Source organism: Schistocerca americana, chromosome 5 (genome assembly GCF_021461395.2).
Source record: "Schistocerca americana isolate TAMUIC-IGC-003095 chromosome 5, iqSchAmer2.1, whole genome shotgun sequence".
Classification (NCBI taxonomy): Eukaryota; Metazoa; Arthropoda; class Insecta; order Orthoptera; family Acrididae; genus Schistocerca; species Schistocerca americana.
The window spans coordinates 620,047,003-620,067,009 of NC_060123.1; the positions used below are offsets into that span (position 1 = coordinate 620,047,003).

Sequence of the window (20,007 nt, forward strand, 5' to 3'; positions counted from 1 at the left end):
TTGGTGCAACCGGTCTGTTTCAGATTTCTGTCGTCCGTCAGAGCACCCAAAATTGTGGCACTGTAGTGCCTGGCGAATTGTTCTCGTTTGTGTGAACGAATGATTATAACTGCATGAATAGTTTGACTCCCAATCCCGTAAACCTTGCCGTTTCTTAGACTGCCGTCCATTTCTGTTGGTTCTCAGTATTTTGTATTAAGAACATAAGAACACTCGTCAACATTTAACTGTGATACTGAAGTTTTACGAAAGCGTCAAACTACTTCTTATGGTTTCCTTATATAAATTGTTAAAAATTTCTTTCACATAGCGTAACTTGAAACAGAGTTCTTTGTACAAGGCTGCGTTGCACTCACTGCACCAGTACGTAGTGTTTTTTCTCGCAGACTTTCCTATTTATCTACAACAAATACAGAAGCGTTTCATTGTTCATAAACTGTGGAAAGCTCACGGAAGAAGGCAACGCTTTAACGCACGTTTTACGAAATTTAAAAGAAAAATACCCATTTGGAGTTCAACGCAGCAGTCCTTGCTCAAAGTCAGGAACATCACCTGGTCATCCACACCACCACTGTCAACAAAATCTTCCTGCAATTTGCGCTGTTTAACTCCCTGCCCCTGAGATAAGCGGCCAATTTGGCCCACGGCTCAATTCACTAATATCGATTGAAATTGAGCACATGTTAAAATATTACTCTGTAAATTATTGCTTTCTCTGTAAGTACTTTTGTTTGCTACTGTGCAAGAAAACCACACTCTTCTTCTTAACGTTAGTTGACACTTCTGGGCTCGGCTTTTAGTTGCTAGTATGAGTACTATTATAAAATACAGCTCATAATCGCGGGCCGCCCAAAAGCTTGATTGGGAGCACATAAGGCCCACGGGCTGCGTTTTAACGACCACTGGTATACACTATATTGTCCTGACATAGTGATAATAGGCACTAAAATACACCCATACGACTTTTAGATCCATAGACCTCTCAATTGCGAAGCTGATTACTGATGACAGTAGGTGAGAGGTGTCAACTGGCTGTCCAAGTCGATTCTCTCTTTTGTCTCAGTCGATTTTTGAAGACGTAAGACGCAGTGTACCGTTAAAATTCACTGCACTTCTCTTGAATATATCTGATCGATATACAGCATGTCACAACCACAACGGATTCGTCAGGAACACACTTTAAGGAGCATCGTATTATCTTCGACAGACTCATGCAGGTGTCATTTTCAATGGAGGTCAAAAGATCACTTTTAAATTTATGTGCCAGGATTGGTTTTTACATGTACTAAGATTATCGTAGAAGTAAACCTTTCTCCTTAACCATCTTCATCTTATGTATATGCACTCAGGGCTATATCTGCAGAGTCTTACGGAACAGTTGTGAAGAACATTCATTTGCTTGGGCTTATTTTAGGTGTGTACGTTTATCCTCAAAGCTATGATTATCAGTAACACTATAAAGTAGTAGTGCGAAAGTTTTGACTATACCTGTGGTTTGGAAGGAGTGGTGTTTGCACTATGCACAAACCAATCCATGTGCGTCCAGCTTGCGAGACACCTAACTTTTCCGTCGATCGATACCACAAAAATAATGGGAAATATCTCTAAGCTGATAATTTCGTGATACGCTGATTAATTTCATGAATATTGTTTAAGTTATTCTAAAGTTGAAATAATTTTCCTCGCGGTATAGGAACATGACTACTCATTCTAAACTATTTCAATTCCTAGTCTGCGGGTTTCTATGCGCTTTTCTCAGAGCCCCTATGAAGCATCTACTGGCTAATAACTGTAATAGGATAGGGACCATAGCGTCGTTATCAGCCCTTTCCTAATATTCGTTTTTAAATAAAAGTTTTTTTTCAGGCATTCGAACATTTGGACAAAGGTTTCTATTTCATTACTATAGTTTGCCCCCCCCCCCCCTCAAAAAAAAAATTTAAGTGATGTTAATAAATATAGCTATCACATAGAAGGCCAATAACAAACCCGAATTGCTCTTTTGTCCGTTTAATTATACCTACTAATTTATGCTGGTAAGTTGCATATATGATGGAACCTACTCCACACAAGTCGTACTTACATGAGAGCTAAATGCATGTGTATACAGCATGCGATCAGTCACAACTCACTTCACAGTGGCAGCATATTGCAGTTTCTAATTTATTTTGCCATCCTGTTTTGTGTTTGCATTGTTTTACCTAAGTTCTAACGCAGTTCCTTTCAGATGGAAAAGCTCCATTTCCACGCACAGGACGGTAAACTCTAATTTCTAACTCTTTTATTTTCAAAGTGTTATGAAGTAAAGTTTATAGCTATATAAGCTTGCCTTCAGAAGTCTGCAAATAGAACTGACAAAACTACAATAATCTTCACTTGCTGTTATATTGTTTCCCGATCTGACGACAGCGGTTTCTCAAAGCATTCTCGGAGCTCTTCATGGCAGTGGAAACTTCTCAAGTTTTCGACATTTCTGAGAGAGTAATATTTACGCTGCTGAGAAATAATATCGCTGGGTGTGAACACTCACGGAAACCAATTCCAGAGTAATAACAGTGGCCTTAACTCGTCTCACTCGAGAGCAACACAAGAGTATTTTTGTAAGAGAAGCTCCGGTCAAAATAATTGGTTGTCGCTGCTGCACGTAACTACATTTGTCGGCGTAATAACAGTGCCAAGTAGGACAAAGATAGAAAACCAAGAGATAAAAGGAACTCGAAACCTGCAACAAGAGCCAGAAGATCGAGTCCTGAATACATTGAAGGATCTACGCTGCACCAAATTCTAAGGGCCATATTATGAAAAAGTTCAGTTTCCTTAAAAGAAAATGGTACAAATGGTAATCATTCGCTGCTCCAGAAACCCACAGCGCTCTCTTGAAGATCACACTCAATCACACACACACACACGCACACACACACACACACACACACACACACACACACACACGTTCATCCACAACACCGCCTTGACATGCGTAATCCGCTACCGCCAAGATGCAATGCTACTGGCTGTTCATTGAGTTTTACTGTCCCCGTTTACAAACATCGATAAAATAAAAACCGTAGTAGACTTTTTGGACTGCTCTATCGAACTGGAAAGGAATGTTCCGTTTTAAATATACAGGGTGTTACAAAAAGGTACGGCCAAACTTTCAGGAAACATTCCTCATACACAAATAAAGAAAAGATGTTATGTAGACATGTGTCCGGAATCGCTTAATTTCCATGTTAGAGCTCATTTTAGTTTCGTCCAAATGTTCTTCCACCTACGCTCAATGGAGCACGTTATCAAGATATCATACGGGATATTCTACCTGTGTTGCTAGAACGTGTGCCTTTACAAGTACGACACAACAAGTGGCACATGCGCGATGGAGCTCCTGCACATTCCAGTCAAAGTGTTCGTACGCTTCTGAACAACAGATTCGGTGACCGATGGATTGATAGAGGCGGACCAATTCCATGGCCTCCACGCTCTCCTGACCTCAACCCTCTTGACTTTCATTTATGGTGGCATTTGAAAGCTCTTGTCTACGCAACCCCGGTACCAAATGTAGAGACTCTTCGTGCTCATATTGTGGACGGCTGTGATACAATACGCCATTCTCCAGGGCTGCATCAGCGCATCGGGGATTCCATGCGACGGAGGGTGGATGCATGTATCCTCGCTAACGGAGGACTTTTGAACATTTCCTGTAACAATGTGTTTGAAGACACGCTGGTACGTTCTGTTGCTGTGTGTTTCCATTCCATGATTAATGTGATTTGAAGAGAAGTAATAAAATGAGCTCTAACATTGAAAGTAAGCGTTTCCGGACTTATGTCCACATAACATATTTTCTTTCTTTGTGTGTGAGGAATGTTTCCTGAAAGTTTGGCCGTACCTTTTTGTAACACCCTGTATTTTTAATTCGTCATGAATGGAGTTCACAGTAAAGTAAAAAATTTAAAAAGCTTTGTAGTCGCCATTCATAGTAAATGTTATTTATTTTGGCTCCTGTAGTTTCAACGTTAAGGTCAGTGTGAAGTGGTATACTGCAAACGACTGAGCTTAAATACACGTGAAACTTTAAAAATATTTTGACATGTACACGCCATCATCGTGTCCGATTCTTTTAACAAAGTCAGCATCTTTAAATGAATTCCTACTAATCACTGTTGTTGTACATAGTTTACAAGGTGGACTATGGCAGTTGGTGGGTAAATACATTCTTATAATGGTTATACTAACGCTCTGGCCACTATGACTCACTGATTTTGTCGGATTCCACGCAAGTACTTGCTGCACCTTGTTCATGTTAGTGTCTGAGATAGATGGGCAAAACGCGCCCTGTTGCCAGAGCCAAGAATGACGGATGCCAACTTGAATAGTCGATTGAAACGGGGGTTCCTCTTTACAGTGTGCTTTAAAGTTTTCTTGCACTTGGGTATCGAACTTCATCTCCATGAACCAGCCTACTCACTAAGCTTTCTCCTTTGAAGCACACATTTCTCATGATATCTGCTGCACCTGGGAAATTAAAATGACATATATTGTCACATGTTGAAACCCAGTTGTTATTGTCTAGTATATTATAATCTAGTACAGTGTAGATTTTATTTATGGGTTGATGATTTTCAGATCTACTTACAAACCTTCTCTATTAAATTCCTGAATTCGTTTATCTGAACTTCTGCAAAACAGTAAGTAACATAAACGGTGGTGGTTCAGTTTCATACAAATGACACATTTTCCTGTTCCTAGAATCTGTGCCCGAGTTCTTCTTCGAAGTGTGCTGAGAACTCATTTGGTGATATGGTAACTCTTTTGCTGAACCCACTGTCAGTTTTGGAGATACGGGGTGACATTTCACTGTGAATGAAAAATTTGACAATACACATAGAGCGCTGAGAAGAACTAAGAATGTATGTGACATATTTCACATGAACAAATACTAACAGCAGTTTCACCGCTTTTCTGTAGTCGATAAGTCGTAGGAAAATGTACAGCTGCTGTCATTAAGTCACTGTTTTTAGTAATTTTCAAAGTTACTTCGATGATTACATATCAAAAATACAAAAAAAAAAAAAAATATTTCTGGGTAATTTGAGAGATGTTTAATAACAAAGCTGCTGTGTTGAGGCCTTGTGCCTACTCAGCCAGCAGCCAACAAGACAGATCTGTCCTGCAGGCAACGGACTTTTCCAGGGACAGCTCTTTAGACAGCAAATAAGCGATGGCCGCGCTCTGACCGGGTAACGGTCGGCAACCTCTGAGCCCCCTGAGTTCACTAGACCGACAGAACTTTTGTCCTCCGTGGACCATGTGACGAAAATTAGTACCCACTCTATTCTGGCGTCTAGGCAGTATTTAAGCCAGTGCCCAGGCTATAGTTGAGCAGTTTACTCTGAGTGAGTTTTATGAGCTAGGCGCAGAGTGAGAAAGTATTCCCACAGTCAGGATCTCGGTCTGAAACTGACGCTGCGATGACGTCGCCATCCACGTCGATCTTCACCTACAGGCGTTGACAGCTATGGATCTATACCAATCGTATCCTATGATTCCGAGTCCACCAATTGGACTTTGTAATATTTGTTTTCGTTTTTCATCGGCAATGTGTCAGACTTATTCGTTTGTGCATCGCTTTGGAACTGCAAGTTAGGACCTTCCTCTTGGGACATTCACTTTTGGACATCCCTTCCAGGCTTTTATTGTGGCACGCTTAGTCTAGGAATAGTGAACAACGCACTTTGAGTTTAGTGTGACGTTGTCAGACCTTCAGCCATGAGATATTGTTGTCTTTGAGTTTCCAAGAAGTTAACTATTTTCAATTATTGTGTTCCAAACCGATTCCTGTCAGAGACGGCTGCTTATGTGTGTTACAATAAACATGATATTCACTCTTGCCTGTCCATTTTTCCTGCACCGCCTTCAGCTGACACATCAAAAATACACTCCTGGAAATTGAAATAAGAACACCGTGAATTTATTGTCCCAGGAAGGGGAAACTTTATTGACACATTCCTGGGGTCAGATACATCACATGATCACACTGACAGAACCACAGGCACATAGACACAGGCAACAGAGCATCCACAATGTCGGCACTAGTACAGTGTATATCCACCTTTCGCAGCAATGCAGGCTGCTATTCTCCCATGGAGACGATCGTAGAGATGCTGGATGTAGTCCTGTGGAACGGCTTGCCATGCCATTTCCACCTGGCGCCTCAGTTGGACCAGCGTTCGTGCTGGACGTGCAGACCGCGTGAGACGACGCTTCATCCAGTCCCAAGCATGCACAATGGGGGACAGATCCGGAGATCTTGCTGGCCAGGGTAGTTGACTTACACCTTCTAGAGCACGTTGGGTGGCACGGGATACATGGGGACGTGCATTGTCCTGTTGGAACAGCAAGTTCCCTTGCCGGTCTAGGAATGGTAGAACGAGGGTTCGATGACGGTTTGGATGTACCGTGCACTATTCAGTGTCCCCTCGACGATCACCAGTGGTGTACGGCCAGTGAAGGAGATCGCTCCCCACACCATGATGCCGGGTGTTGGCCCTGTGTGCCTCGGTCATATGCAGTCCTGATTGTGGCGCTCACCTGCACGGCGCCAAACACGCATACGACCATCATTGGCACCAAGGCAGAAGCGACTCTCATCGCTGAAGACGACACGTCTCCATTCGTACCTCCATTCACACCTGTCGCGACACCACTGGAGGCGGGCTGCACGATGTTGGGGCGTGGGCGGAAGACGGCCTAACGGTGTGCGGGACCGTAGCCCAGCTTCATGGAGACGGTTGCGAATGGTCCTCGCCGATACCCCAGGAGCAACAGTGTCCCTAATTTGCTGGGAAGTGGCGGTGCCGTCCCCTACGGCACTGCGTAGGATCCTACGGTCTTGGCGTGCATCCGTGCATCGCTGCGGTCCGGTCCCAGGTCGACGGGCACGTGCACCTTCCGCCGACCACTGGCGACAACATCGATGTACTGTGGAGACCTCACGCACCACGTGTTGAGCAATTCGGCGGTACGTCCACCCTGCCTCCCGCATGCCCACTATACGCCCTCGCTCAAAGTCCGTCAACTGCACATACGGTTCACGTCCACGCTGTCGCGGCATGGTACCAGTGTTAAAGACTGCGATGGAGCTCCGTATGCCACGGCAAACTGGCTGACACTGACGGCGGCGGTGCACAAATGCTGCGCAGCTAGCGCCATTCGACGGCCAACACCGCGGTTCCTGGTGTGTCCGCTGTGCCGTGCGTGTGATCATTGCTTGTACAGCCCTCTCGCAGTGTCCGGAGCAAGTATGGTGGGTCTGACACACCGGTGTCAATGTGTTCTTTTTTCCATTTCCAGGAGTGTAGAATCCCTATGCATTACACTTTTTGCTTCGAAAGATCGTTCCTGCCATATCCCTAAATACTGAGCTTCCCTCGAGGAACGCACTGCATTAGCTTCAGTAACGTCGAAACTTCTCGACTGTCATTTGTAATCTACCCCTTCCTTTTTTGTTGTTGTTACTGCCCACGATCGTTAAGTCTTTTCAGGAGATATGAGAGGAGTAAGGTTTACAATAAACTTTTTACTAATGTTTTCTCGCACAATTGGCTCCAATTCTTCATGTCTAGGGGTCTTATCCGTTCTCATGGTTCAATTGGTCTAAATAATTTTGAAGGATGTCTTTGGAGCATTTTTATTTTAACGATAATTTATTGTCTCATATTTTACTCTATCACACTGTCCTCTGAATTTTCACATTAACAAAGCCGAAATTACATATTTCGTCCAAAATGCAAAAATACGTCCGATCACATCAGAGACAAGCTTACTGCTACTTCACTCTGCGGCAATAATGGTGTTCCAAAGAGTTTAAAATTTTTCTTGGCAAATGAATTTCCGTTAGTTTAGATTATTATTTTATAGATGAATTGAGAAATAAACATAATAAACAGTACTATATTGCGTAATTAATAACAGCAAATTTAAATTTGTCAAATATTTTCTAATTTCAAATGGTTCTTAAAAAGCAATTTTAACTGTACATTAAGGGCTAGCACATATAGATTGTAACAAAGAAAATAAAGTAATTCCTTTTCATACATTTTAGCTTAAGATATATCATACTGTGTTTAAAATTAAATGAAACTTTTCAGGAAAGCAGCTGAGATAATACTGATCTCTCCAAAACTGGAAAAATGTTTCTGGTATCAACTACTACTGTTGAAGGAAAGTAATGCTAAAGCATTATGTTCGTTTACACACTGAAGTACTAAAAATAGAAAACAGTCTCTGTTGCAAGATAATCTGAAACAGCTCGAAACACGTCATTAAGAATAAAACGCTTGCACCAGAGACTGTTTTTTATTTTTTGAACATTGAACCACTGTTGCTGAATGAGTCCAAAATGCAGTGGAGTAACGCGTGATTGAAGTAGTTGTTGTTGATTTAGTGATCTTTCATATCCTTACACTTCAATACTGACCTTTCTCCACGAGCTCAAATTAACGATATATATAATTTGTTCAAGATGTTTTGTTCACAGCGTAGTTTTTGACCAGACCTGACAAAAAGTGTGTCGTATCTTCCCATCAAGTGGATACTTAGGCTATGGGAGAAAGGGGTTGGGAGGTAGCCCCAGTAGGTTGATTTTCAACAGTTATATCCATCTGGAAGAGCTTTGGTTGGTGCTGCGCTCTTCGCAACAGAATGGTGAACCATGTTTTCAAACGACTCCATTACTGAATCATCTGTTGTGCTGTTGCACATGGGGGACGTGTCACTGTGTTTCTGCTCTAATTTTCATCAGTTTCCCAGCCACTGTAAGTTCCACTAACACTGGTATTTCTTAAGGTTTATTTTGCTGCATTAAGCAAGTATTTTAGATAGTAATTTCTCACCTTTGAAGAAGATGTTTTCAAAATTAGCAAAATGGGTGGCCATGACAGGAAGCAATATGGGCACTGGTAGCTCCCCAACATGTATTTAAATGTTTATTTTCATTAGAGATACAGACATACTTTATTTTAATTAGGTGCATTGGCCATGTCACAGATGCCACAAATATGGGACAAAACCACGAATCACGGATGTTGAGCCGAAGATCCTCTTAAAAATGCACAGAATTTAATTTTCGAACATAATTTGATTAGTGCGGCAAGGAAATTGTTCAATATTCCATTTAACACTCAACAATAACGCAGGAAGAAAAATAAAGCAACTAAACTTCATCTGGAACGTAATGCCACTTTCACTCAAGAATAAGAAGGAGAACTTGCAGTAGAATAAAGGTGTCATCGGACATTTTTTGGTCTGTCTGCACAGGAAGTACGAAGAATAGTCTTTGTATTTGCATAAAAAAATCAACAGAGCATACAGGTTTTCTCAAAATGAGCATTTGGCAGCAAAAGATCGGTTTGATGGCTCTTTGAAGCGAAGTCTAACTATAAGTATTAGAAAATCCGAAACCATCAATGTTAACAGAATCCCTGGGTTCAACCTTAAAACGTGAAAAATATTTTGGAAACTTGGTAAAAGTTACTGCAATCGATTACACATCGGATAGCATTTACAGTACAGATGAAACTGCTAACAGAACGGAACAAGAACGCTGAACAGTAGTTGCCACTAAAGGCAGCAGATCGGCTCTGTGACTAGCTGCGGAGTGGGGAAAGTTAGTGAGTTAAACTTGTGCTGTGAGTACGCAGGAAGTTTTATCCCTCCAGTGTTTATTTAGCCCCAAAAAAGGTTGAGCCCCTTGCTAAAAAAAATGACACACCTCGTTCTCTGTACGTATGCACACCGAAGAACTGTCCTTTATTTGGCTGAAGCACTTTATCCATCTCTCCAAAGCAAGCCTTGATGGTTCTGTATTGTTGATACTGGACCATCACAACAACCACACAGCTGTTCTAGACGTTATATAAAAGTAATGGGATTTCGATGATCTACTTACCACATCACTTTTCACACAGACGGCAAACTCTGGACGTAAGATTTTACGCAACTTTGAAAGGAACTTTTAAAAAGGAATGTGATCTAAGGACCACTCCTTATCATTTAGCTAGTCTTTTTAATCAGCTGTATTCAAGACTAGCAACAACCACACCGGCTGGAACTCGGTTCAGAGCTACAGGGATATATGCATTCAACCTGAGTGCCTATACCGAAGATGACATTTGAACCGCAGACGTATTTGTAGAGACACGAAATGTGTGTTTTAGTAATTTAGAATTATGATACAGACTCATCAGGTAAGAAGTCCAATGAAGAACGAAACCAAGAAGCTGGAGGATCAAAAGAACCTCAATATCGCAATAACTCTGTGAGTTTCAAAGAGCTGATACTACTTCCTTCTGCCAATGGCACAAACGCAAAGCATTGAAAACGAAGAGTTCAGACCTCACACCTAAAAAAAATTTAATTTCGACTGGTTGCTAAAAGGAAATCCATGAGGGGCATAAAAAAAGAAAATGCATTAATGAAAACAACTTTAAAGCAGCTATTCAAAGACACTCCTAAATGTGCCCTGCAAAAAGTGAAGGAAGGGGCGTTAAAAAGAAGAAACCTGTGTCCATACGTAAGCACAAGAAGGAAATTTTTCCGATTCTAATGAAGATGATGCTATAAATGACAATGAGGTATGTGGTGACGATGAGATGGATGAATTGCCACGTTTCTATAACGAAACACCTGTTTCATCTGAGGATCATCTGGTTAGCATGGAGAACAACGGTCTCGATGTGCCACCTGTGAAACATGGATTGATACTCTGTGCAACTCCGGTGATTCTCCTAAAGGTCTCCGGTGTAGTAGGTCCATAAGGCGCTAAATAACAGTTTTGTGATCCATTTGTTTTACATTCCTATGCTTTAGAATATATTTCTTAAACAAATAAGTTGTATTAATATCACTCAACCAGTAAAACTGATTAATTAGAAATATTCATAATTGCTCAATACAGGCTTTAAATAATTTTCAAATTTTTTGTCTTTTTGGCTACTTTTTAAAAACAAAACTTATTTTTTGCAACATTAGTTTATGAGAAACAGTAGTAGTCTTCAACATCTTTCACAATTTTCAGTAATTACATGTTCCCATAAAAACATACCAGAACGTGTTTTCTCCATTTAAAATACATGGAGCCAAGCTTACCTGCATTGAAGAATGCCGGTACATGTAGTTGGTCTGATTTTTAAGTATTTTTATGTTAAGCTGTTTCCAGAATTAATTTGTAATTTAACACGCGCAAGTAGAGAAGCATGGCACGACTTTAAGAGCGTTAATTTAGGTATACGGTAATTTTAAATCGTAATATGATCTGCATCGCTTAACCTACCTCCATTCCCACATTCTCCCCTAAATATTCCATTGTGTGTGTTATCTAAACACACTGAAGAGCCAAAGCAACTGTTTCACTTGCATAACATCGGACAATGCCTCCGCGAGCACACAGAAAAGCCGCAAAAACGTCGTGGCATGGACTCGATTAGTGCCCGAAGTAGTGCTGGAGGGAATGCACACCATGAATCCTGCTGGGATGTCAATAAATCCGCAAGAGGTCGAGGGGGTGAAGACCTCCTCTGAAGAGCACGTTGCAAGGCATTCCAAATGTACTCAGTAATGCTCATTCTAGACATACCAGGGCTCCCATATCACTCCAACTACACAAGCCCAACACCTTTACAGAGCCTCCACCTTCTTGACCGTTCCCCTGAGGACATGTGGGTCTGTGGATTCATGAGATCGTCTTCATACCCGTACACATCCATCCACTCAATAGAATTTGATAGGAGAGTCGTTCGACCAGACAACGCGTTTCCAATCATCAACAGTCCATTGTTGGTGTTGACAGGACCAGCATGTGTCATGCACTCATCAAGGATACACGAATATTGATGATAGTTTGCACTATCGTACTTGTTGATGACTCTCATTTAAATCTGCAGCAATTTGCAGGAGGTTTGCACTCCTGTTACGTTGAACCATTCTTCAGTCTTCTTCGTTCGTCCCATTTTTGCAGGATCTTTTTCCGGCAGCAACGATGTCGGAGATTTGATGTTTTATCGGATTCTTGATGTTCACGGGGTACACACGTGAGATGGTGGTACGGGAAAATCGCTACCTCGAAGATGCTGTGTCCCATAGCTTGCCGCTGTGTGTAATACCACGTTCAAATTCACTTAAATCTGGATGACTTTCCATTGTAGCAGCAGTAACCGATTTAACAACGAAGCGCGAGACACTTGTCTTACACAGGTGAGGCGTTTGCGACCACAGTGCCGGATTCTGCCTGTTTACATGTAGTTGTATTTGAATACGCATGCTTGTACCAGTTACCTTGGCGCTTCCATGTGTAACATCGAAGAATATTTATTTAAAAAAAGGGATCTCATACACTATGAGAATAAAAGTCAAATCATAAGTAACATTTACGGGAATGTACGACGATTTAAAGCTGTTTGAAGACGTATACATACTTCTCATTGTGTACAGAGATTTCTTTACTGGTCCATGTTATATGACGACGGTGAGCATGGGACATATCAATTTTGTTGAGTAATACACAGTTAATGTGACATTTCATCATGACTGGAGCTCATGGACTTCTTCCATCAGATAAATATATTGTCTATTTTCGTCGTCGCGGGGATGGTTACTCGCAAGGAGGGCGCACTCGCATACACCAGCAGTAAGGAAGAGTGGTGGCGACGTGTTCTGGGCCGACTGAGACACGCCAGGTTCACGTCAGTGGGTCACGCTAGCACGTGCGACCCGGTGAAGGTCCCGCCATACGGCAGGCGAGGGCAGCGTGCTTCCGGGGCGTTACCGTCCGCATTTAGAACCAGAGGCACCGCGCTGCAGCCCTCTGCGTCAGACGCTCAGGGGCGGTCCGAGTTGGAAGAGTTTCGTCACCACTCTGCACGCTGTCACCTTCTCAACAACATCTGCTAATGACAGGGTCGCTGCATCGCTCCTAATGTCTGAGCCCGTGTCTCTTAGTACTTGCCACTCATCGTTTTTCAGGTAATTTGTTCCAAAAACGCTTTTGGCAGTTACGAAGGGGTATCCAAAAACAACGGAATCATTTTTAAATGCTAAATATTTTGAAACTGTTCAGAAAACAACTTTATCCCCTTCAAAATGCTCTCCTTTACAACTAATACAATTGTTCCACCAGTGATTCCACTGTTCGAAACTTTTTTTGTAGCCATCTTCAGAAATTTCTGACAGCTCTTCCCTCGTTTTTATCTTGACTTCTTCAGTGTTGTCAAATCGGTGTCTTTTCATGCTCCTATTGATGCGTGGAAATAAGGAAAAGTCGCACAATGCCAGGCAAGTAAGCTGCGTAGGGCAGCGGAACCATGCCATTTTTAGCCAAAAACTGCCAATCAGAGTGCAGGTGCGTTGTCATGATGAAAGAACAGGTCTCTTGTCTGCCACAAATCGGGTCTTTTTTGAAAACCGCTGTTCCACAATCTTCTGAAAACTTCCAAATAAAAGGTTTGATTGGTGGTCTGACCTGCGGGAACGAACTCTGAATCAACTACGCCCTTGGAATCAAAAAAGCAATTTAGCATGGTTTTGACAACATTTTTTTAGAGGGGGTGACGTCTTCCTCTGGCTTTACTGTTTCTTTGTTTCTGGGTCGTAACCATAGCACGATGACTCATCACAAGTAATTACCTTTGACCGAAAATCTAAATCAGTTTCTAGTTGTTGTTCCAAAGCACAATATGTTTCAACTTGACGTTCCTTTTGATTGTCAGTCAGAACTCGAGGAAAAACCTTGACAGCAACCCTTTTCATTTCCAAATCTTCCGTTGAAATTTGGTGAAACGAGCTCCACGATAAGCCACTAATCTCTGACAGTTGATCAACTGTCTGTCAAAAAGTCTGTGATCACAAGCTCTCCAGTTTTTTCAACATTTTCAATCGGGCGGACTTCCAAAACCAGGTTAGTCGTTAATCGACATGCCGCCATTTTCAAATCGAGCAAACCACTCGTACACTTTGGTTTTTCCCATAGCGTCATTTTGGTAGGCTGTTTTCAAAATCACAACAATTTCAGCACTATTTTTACCGAGTACAAAACTAAATTTCACAGCTGCACGCTGTTCAATTAAACTTGACATAATAAAAAACGAAAGAACAAAACAGCCCTATCAAAAACAGTCACTGCAGATGAACAGAACAAGCCAGGTAGACAACACAGGCGGCACTGAACTGGCACCGAGTTGCGCCATACATGCTTAGCGGGAGAAGCGCGTACTACACAAGCTCCGCCCACAGCAATGTTATTCCTGTGCTTTTTGCGTGCCTCTTGTTTGGTTGGTTTCCAAAATAAAGAAAGTAAATGAAAAAATCAATTTCTCGGTAAATTCCACCCCTTTGCAAACAAATTTGAAATATTCAGTTACAATAATTGGGCCGTATACTGCTCACTTAAAAAGAAGATGAGGACAGAGATGCCAATAATGTTACACAAAACAATGACAATATCATCTGTACCTTATGGCAGTGAGACATCAGCAATGACAAATGGACATGAATGAAGAACAGAAACTGCGAAAATGAGTTTCTCAAGAAGAGTAGCCGGCTGTACACTACGTGATAACGAATACGGCAAAGAGGACATAATAGCATAAATAAATGGGTCGAAAATTAAATAAATTAATCGGTAAACGATGTCACAATTTATTTTTAGTAGTATTCGTAAGCCAACGGCCCTGCCGCAGTGGTAACACCGGTTTCTGTCAAGTCACCGAAGTTAAGCGCTGTCGGGCTAGTGTAGCACTTGGATGGTTGACCACTTGGTGTGCCGAGCGCTGTTGGCAAGCGGGGTGCACTCAGCCCTTGAGAGGCAAACTGAGGAGCTACTTGATTGCGAAGTAACGTCTCCGGTATCGTAAATTCACATACGGACAGGAGAGCGGTGTGCTGACCACATGCCGCTGTATGTACGCATCCATTGACGCCTGTGGGCTGAGGATGGCACTGCGGCCGATCGGTGCCGTTGGGCCTCCCAAGGCCTGTTCGGGCGGAGACAGAGACAGAGAGGGAGAGAACTATCGATGAATAGGGAAACGATCACTATGTGGACCAATAAAGAGCTGGAGAGAGCAAATAGAAACTAACCACAGACAGCTGAGGCACTAAAGAAGAGCACGTAACGAGCAAATGCCTAACAATTGAGGAAAGAAGAAAAATGATTTATTTCTCATTCACCACGCTGCTATTCTCTCTATTACTTCCACACAGTTTCTGCCCACTAACTTTCATCATTCTTCTATACTTTAAATATTCCCGCACTGTGTTGGTCACCAGTGTCCATTTCCCTTCTCATACACGATACACTGTCCGTACAGTGTCAGTAACTACTTCCGTAATTCTTTCAACATCGAACCCCAGTACAGTTTATTAATTAATATCAGTTGTGAAGTCACCAAATTAGAATGAGATTATTATTAGTATATTTTTTTAAATTTGATTTCATTTTAAGTTATGAAAATGTTTATCAAATGTTTCAACAGAAAACCTGAAAATAATCATTTTAAGTTATGAAAATGTTTATCAAATGTTTCAACAGAAAACCTGAAAATAAACAGTCTTTGTGAAAACTCCCACCTGATTTGTTCAGTCTTTATTGGGGCTGTGAATGTTAAATCTAAGGCCTTCGTTGCATGAGGCACAATGTGTGGTAACATTGCTTAAAACTTCGAAATGCTCTACAGTCAGGTTTTTTGTGTTTTCCGCTCTAAGATGATTAAATATTGCATCACTGAGTTAGGCAGTGGACTCGAATGCTCTGTGTATCACTACTCAGAGATAAGATACAAAACAAAAATTAAGTATTAATAAAATCACAATTGCCTGCCTCGGTGGCCGAGCGGTTCTAGGCGCTTCAGTCCGGAAACGCGCGACTGCTATTGTCGTAGGTTCGAATCCTGCCTCGGGCATGGATATGCGTGATGTCCTTAGGTTAGTTAGGTTTAAGTAGTTCTAAGTTATAGGGGACTGATGACCTCCAGTGTTAAGTCCCATAGTGCTCAGAGCCATTTGAACCATTTAAAGCACAATTACACAACAGTTTATTTTTTTCTTATTTATTTCTAGCTTATTTAGCCTGACCAGATGAGGGCCTTAAGACCCTCTGTTACATATGACCAGGAGCAACATATTAAAAAAAATTACATAACGATCACAGTAATAATTTACAATAAATATAATAATAATGATATTAGCCGAGAATAACTAACGTAGTAATAATAAAAACCGGCATTAAGAACCGTATTGATTAGCTTAGCACATTTGAAGCCATGTTTGTCATTATCAGAAGTGGAAGGGATATTGAAATAGGAGAAGACCGAAAGGAGAGCTACAATGGCAGTTCAAGAACAGTACATTAACATGGTACTCAGATGACAAGGTGGAGGAAAAGATGGTGTGGGACCGAGAGTAGACGATAGTCAGTTGCAGACAAGTCTATGGAACTGATAGCTATTGTAATAGGAGGTTGACTATTAGTCGTCTTCCGATGTTTGAAAGGACCTAAATTTCTCTCATGTTTAGATGGCTTACTTATAGATAAAATTATTTATAGAAAATTACAGCTTTATATAGTGGTGCAGAGAGAACATAACTTTTTAGAACGAGTGTTTCTTTGGAAAAGACTCATAAAATTTCGAATATCCCTTCACTGTTTGTTGCGCTGTAATACTGCTCCTTACATTGTGTCGGCAGTGAACTTTAGAGTCATTTTCTAGTTCAGGTGTCTAGGAACGCCTATTTATACGCTGATATGCTAAAACCACGTGTTTAGAAACTATACTGGGGAGTAAAATACACACGTTTCACCCATGAAAGTATCATCCATGCATGGAAATGTTAAAATACAGAGTCTAATGAAATATAGAGCATAGAATTAGTCTGTTTAGCATTTGCTGACGACATGGCACTAATCGCCCAAGACATTACCGATTCACAGAAACAGCTGGAATTATTACAAGAGCAGGTAGCAAAAATAAGATTAGAAATGTCATTTGAAAAAACCAAATTTATGACTGACATCAAAGACGCACCTTCTGATCTCAAAATTGGTAATAACTACATCTCTCGAGTAAAAGAATTTAAATATTTAGGTGAATAGATTGCAGGAAGTTGTAATGAAAAGAAATCTGTCAGATGAAGAGTTAAGAAAATGGAGACAGCGTTTCAGTTAGCAAAAAACCTTTACAACAAAAAGAGTCTCCCACGAAACTGCAAAATTCGACATTACACAACAGTAATTATACCGTAAGCTCTCTACGCACCTGAGACACTAAATCTTCAACACAGAACAGTGAAAAGGAAATTAGAAGTGAAAGAACGTAGAATAATGAGGAAAATCCTAGGACCAATATCTAAAGATGGTGGGCATTATCCAAAACCCAATGCAGAAATATATAAAACTATATCCAAAATAACAGACACAATTCGCATGAGAAGAATCCAATTCATGGGGCATTTAGAAAGAATGGACTCAAACAGGTTAACGCACAAAATCCATACTTTTTAAAGAACAAAACTACAAGACCGAATTGCTACAAACAGACGGAAAAAGAGCTGAAGGAATTAGGGTCGCCAAATCTACATGACAGAAATGAAATCAGAAAAATCACAAACATTCAGGGTTTTAAGGAAAAAGACAGAAAAACTAACCAACATAACGTGGTCTTCGAAACGGAAGCTAGCCCATTCGTTGCGAATGAAGAATTACTGGGCGAAAAGGAAGTTATACAAATGTTGATTACACTTGGTCCTGAGTGATCCATCCACGAAGAAGAAGAGGAAGAGCAGTTGGAAATCTACAGTGATTATCAATTCCTTGATTGATCATTACACCTGGTGACTGGTGTCTGAAAGCTGGGGAGTGAAGTTTCAGAACAAAAGGCATTTGAGACCGAAAACATGAAATAAGGTAGTACCATCAACTGTCGATATGGAGGCCTACGTTTCACTTCAACAGTTTGTCTGCTGGATAAAACCGAACTCGCTAGATAAATAATGGTTATATAGGAAGTGTTGCAGACTTGGATAAATTCTTCATGAACGTATTTAGTTTGTGTTTCTGTGCTTGTAAATACACTGTTGGTAAATACTACCGGTAACTAGTTACTAATACTGTGATATCGCTGGATGCCTGTACGAAGGCTTCATCTGTGCCCATAACAATTCTGGAACCTAACATTTCGCCTCAAAAGCGAACTTTAACAGTCAACCAGTTTAACGCACTTTGTATCACTAACTCGTGCATCTTTCTGGGCAAGAAAGTATGTTTAATGGTATCTAATTGTAGAAATTGAGGGTTTCTTGATGGAGAATAACCTTGTATTTTTCAGCAGTATGATGTTCATTCGGTTACGTGATGTTTATTAGGAATGTTAGGGTATTTTGTTTTTGCGATTCTTGCAGGTGTTGTAACACACTGAAAAAGTGGTTCAAATGGCTCTGAGCACTATGGGACTTACCTTCTGAGGTCATAAGTCCGCTAGAACTTTAGAATTACCTAAACCTAACTAACCTAAGGACATCACACACATCCATGTCCGAGGCAGCATTCGAATCTGCGAGCGCCGGCCGGTGTGGCCGTGCGGTTCTAGGCGCTACAATCTGGAGCCGAGCGACCGCTACGGTCGCAGGCTCGAATCCTGCCTCGGGCATGGATGTGTGTGATGTCCTTAGGTTAGTTAGGATTAATTAGTTCTAAGTTCTAGGCGACTGATGACCTCAGAAGTTAAGTCGCATAGTGCTCAGAGCCATTTGAACCATTTTTTGAACCTGCGAGCGTAGCGATCGTGCGGTTCCAGACTAAAACACCTAGAACTGCTCGGCCACATCGGCCGGCTACGGTCCTCTGTAATAGTCACAAGTAGAACTGAATTCAAAATATAAAGAATAAGAAAGAAATGTAGAAGAAATTGTAAATTCAGCAACCGCAATATATAGGCAGCAGTGTCGTATCTCAACGAGAAATTGAAACCTTTTTGGTCGACGTCCACATGCCAAGCTTTGCGGCACCACTTGTCTATGTCAAGAAAGATTTGTGGCTTTGAAAGCCTGCCATACACCAAATTCCGTGCCACTGCGGATGGATAGGCTTACATCGGTCGGTCTGTTTGCGCAGCGCGAACAGTTCCGTGCAACAGAGCCGCCGTACGATGCTCCAACAGACAGAAAAATCGGCGGTAGTGAACATTGTTTAAAGTAAGGTCACAGGATAGAGTTTCTCGAGACACTGAGTTGCCAGAAAGTTCGGATTTTTGAAAAACGTTCAGAATGGGACAACTGAAATTAGATTTACAGAGAATCTGATTTTCAGAGACACGTGATTTTCTTTTAGCAGGACGTGTAACCCTGTACCATCTCGCATCAAAACGTGACGTTCTGTCCTGTGGCCGGTCCAGGTGTCCAAGGACAGTTTTTGAGTGCGATACATCGTCGGCTCCAGTGAACTGCTAGAGGCAGCGCCACATACTCTGTCTTTGAGGGCAGCGCCTGTAGTGGGCGGAACATGCGCCGTGTACGGTACGGGGGTGTATACAGGACGACGCTTCGCAGCCTCGACACCAGTTTTCAGTGGGACTCTGCAGCTGTAGTGTCTCTCCTGAAGCTTCCGCACACGTTGGCCTCCGAAATATCGAGTCAAGCTGGTTTTGAGGTCCGGCAGCAATCCTGGCAAGACGACCAGTGCTGACTACTACTAGATAGGCACCTGTTCCAATGTGTAATGCCATTTCCTGTATCCAGCTACCAATTACATATGCCTACACTCTGGTCCAATTTGCCCAAGCTACAATATTAACAGCTACACATGTAATAAATCAGTTTTTCACGTAGTGCAAACCATGATCGTCTATTTTGATTATCATTTTACTGCGTTGTTAGCGGGACACGGCACCTAAAATTCCCAGATTCGCCGTTCATATTTATCCCACAAGAGTCGTGCTACTCAAACTCACGTACGCTACTTCGTTT

At 41.6% G+C, this 20,007-nt stretch overlaps 1 pseudogene; it reads left to right on the forward strand.

Annotated features, from left to right (window-relative positions):
• The first annotated feature begins 14,710 nt into the window (after nucleotides 1-14,710).
• On the forward strand, nucleotides 14,711-14,828 carry LOC124617085 (annotated as a pseudogene).
• Nucleotides 14,829-20,007: the final 5,179 nt, after the last annotated feature.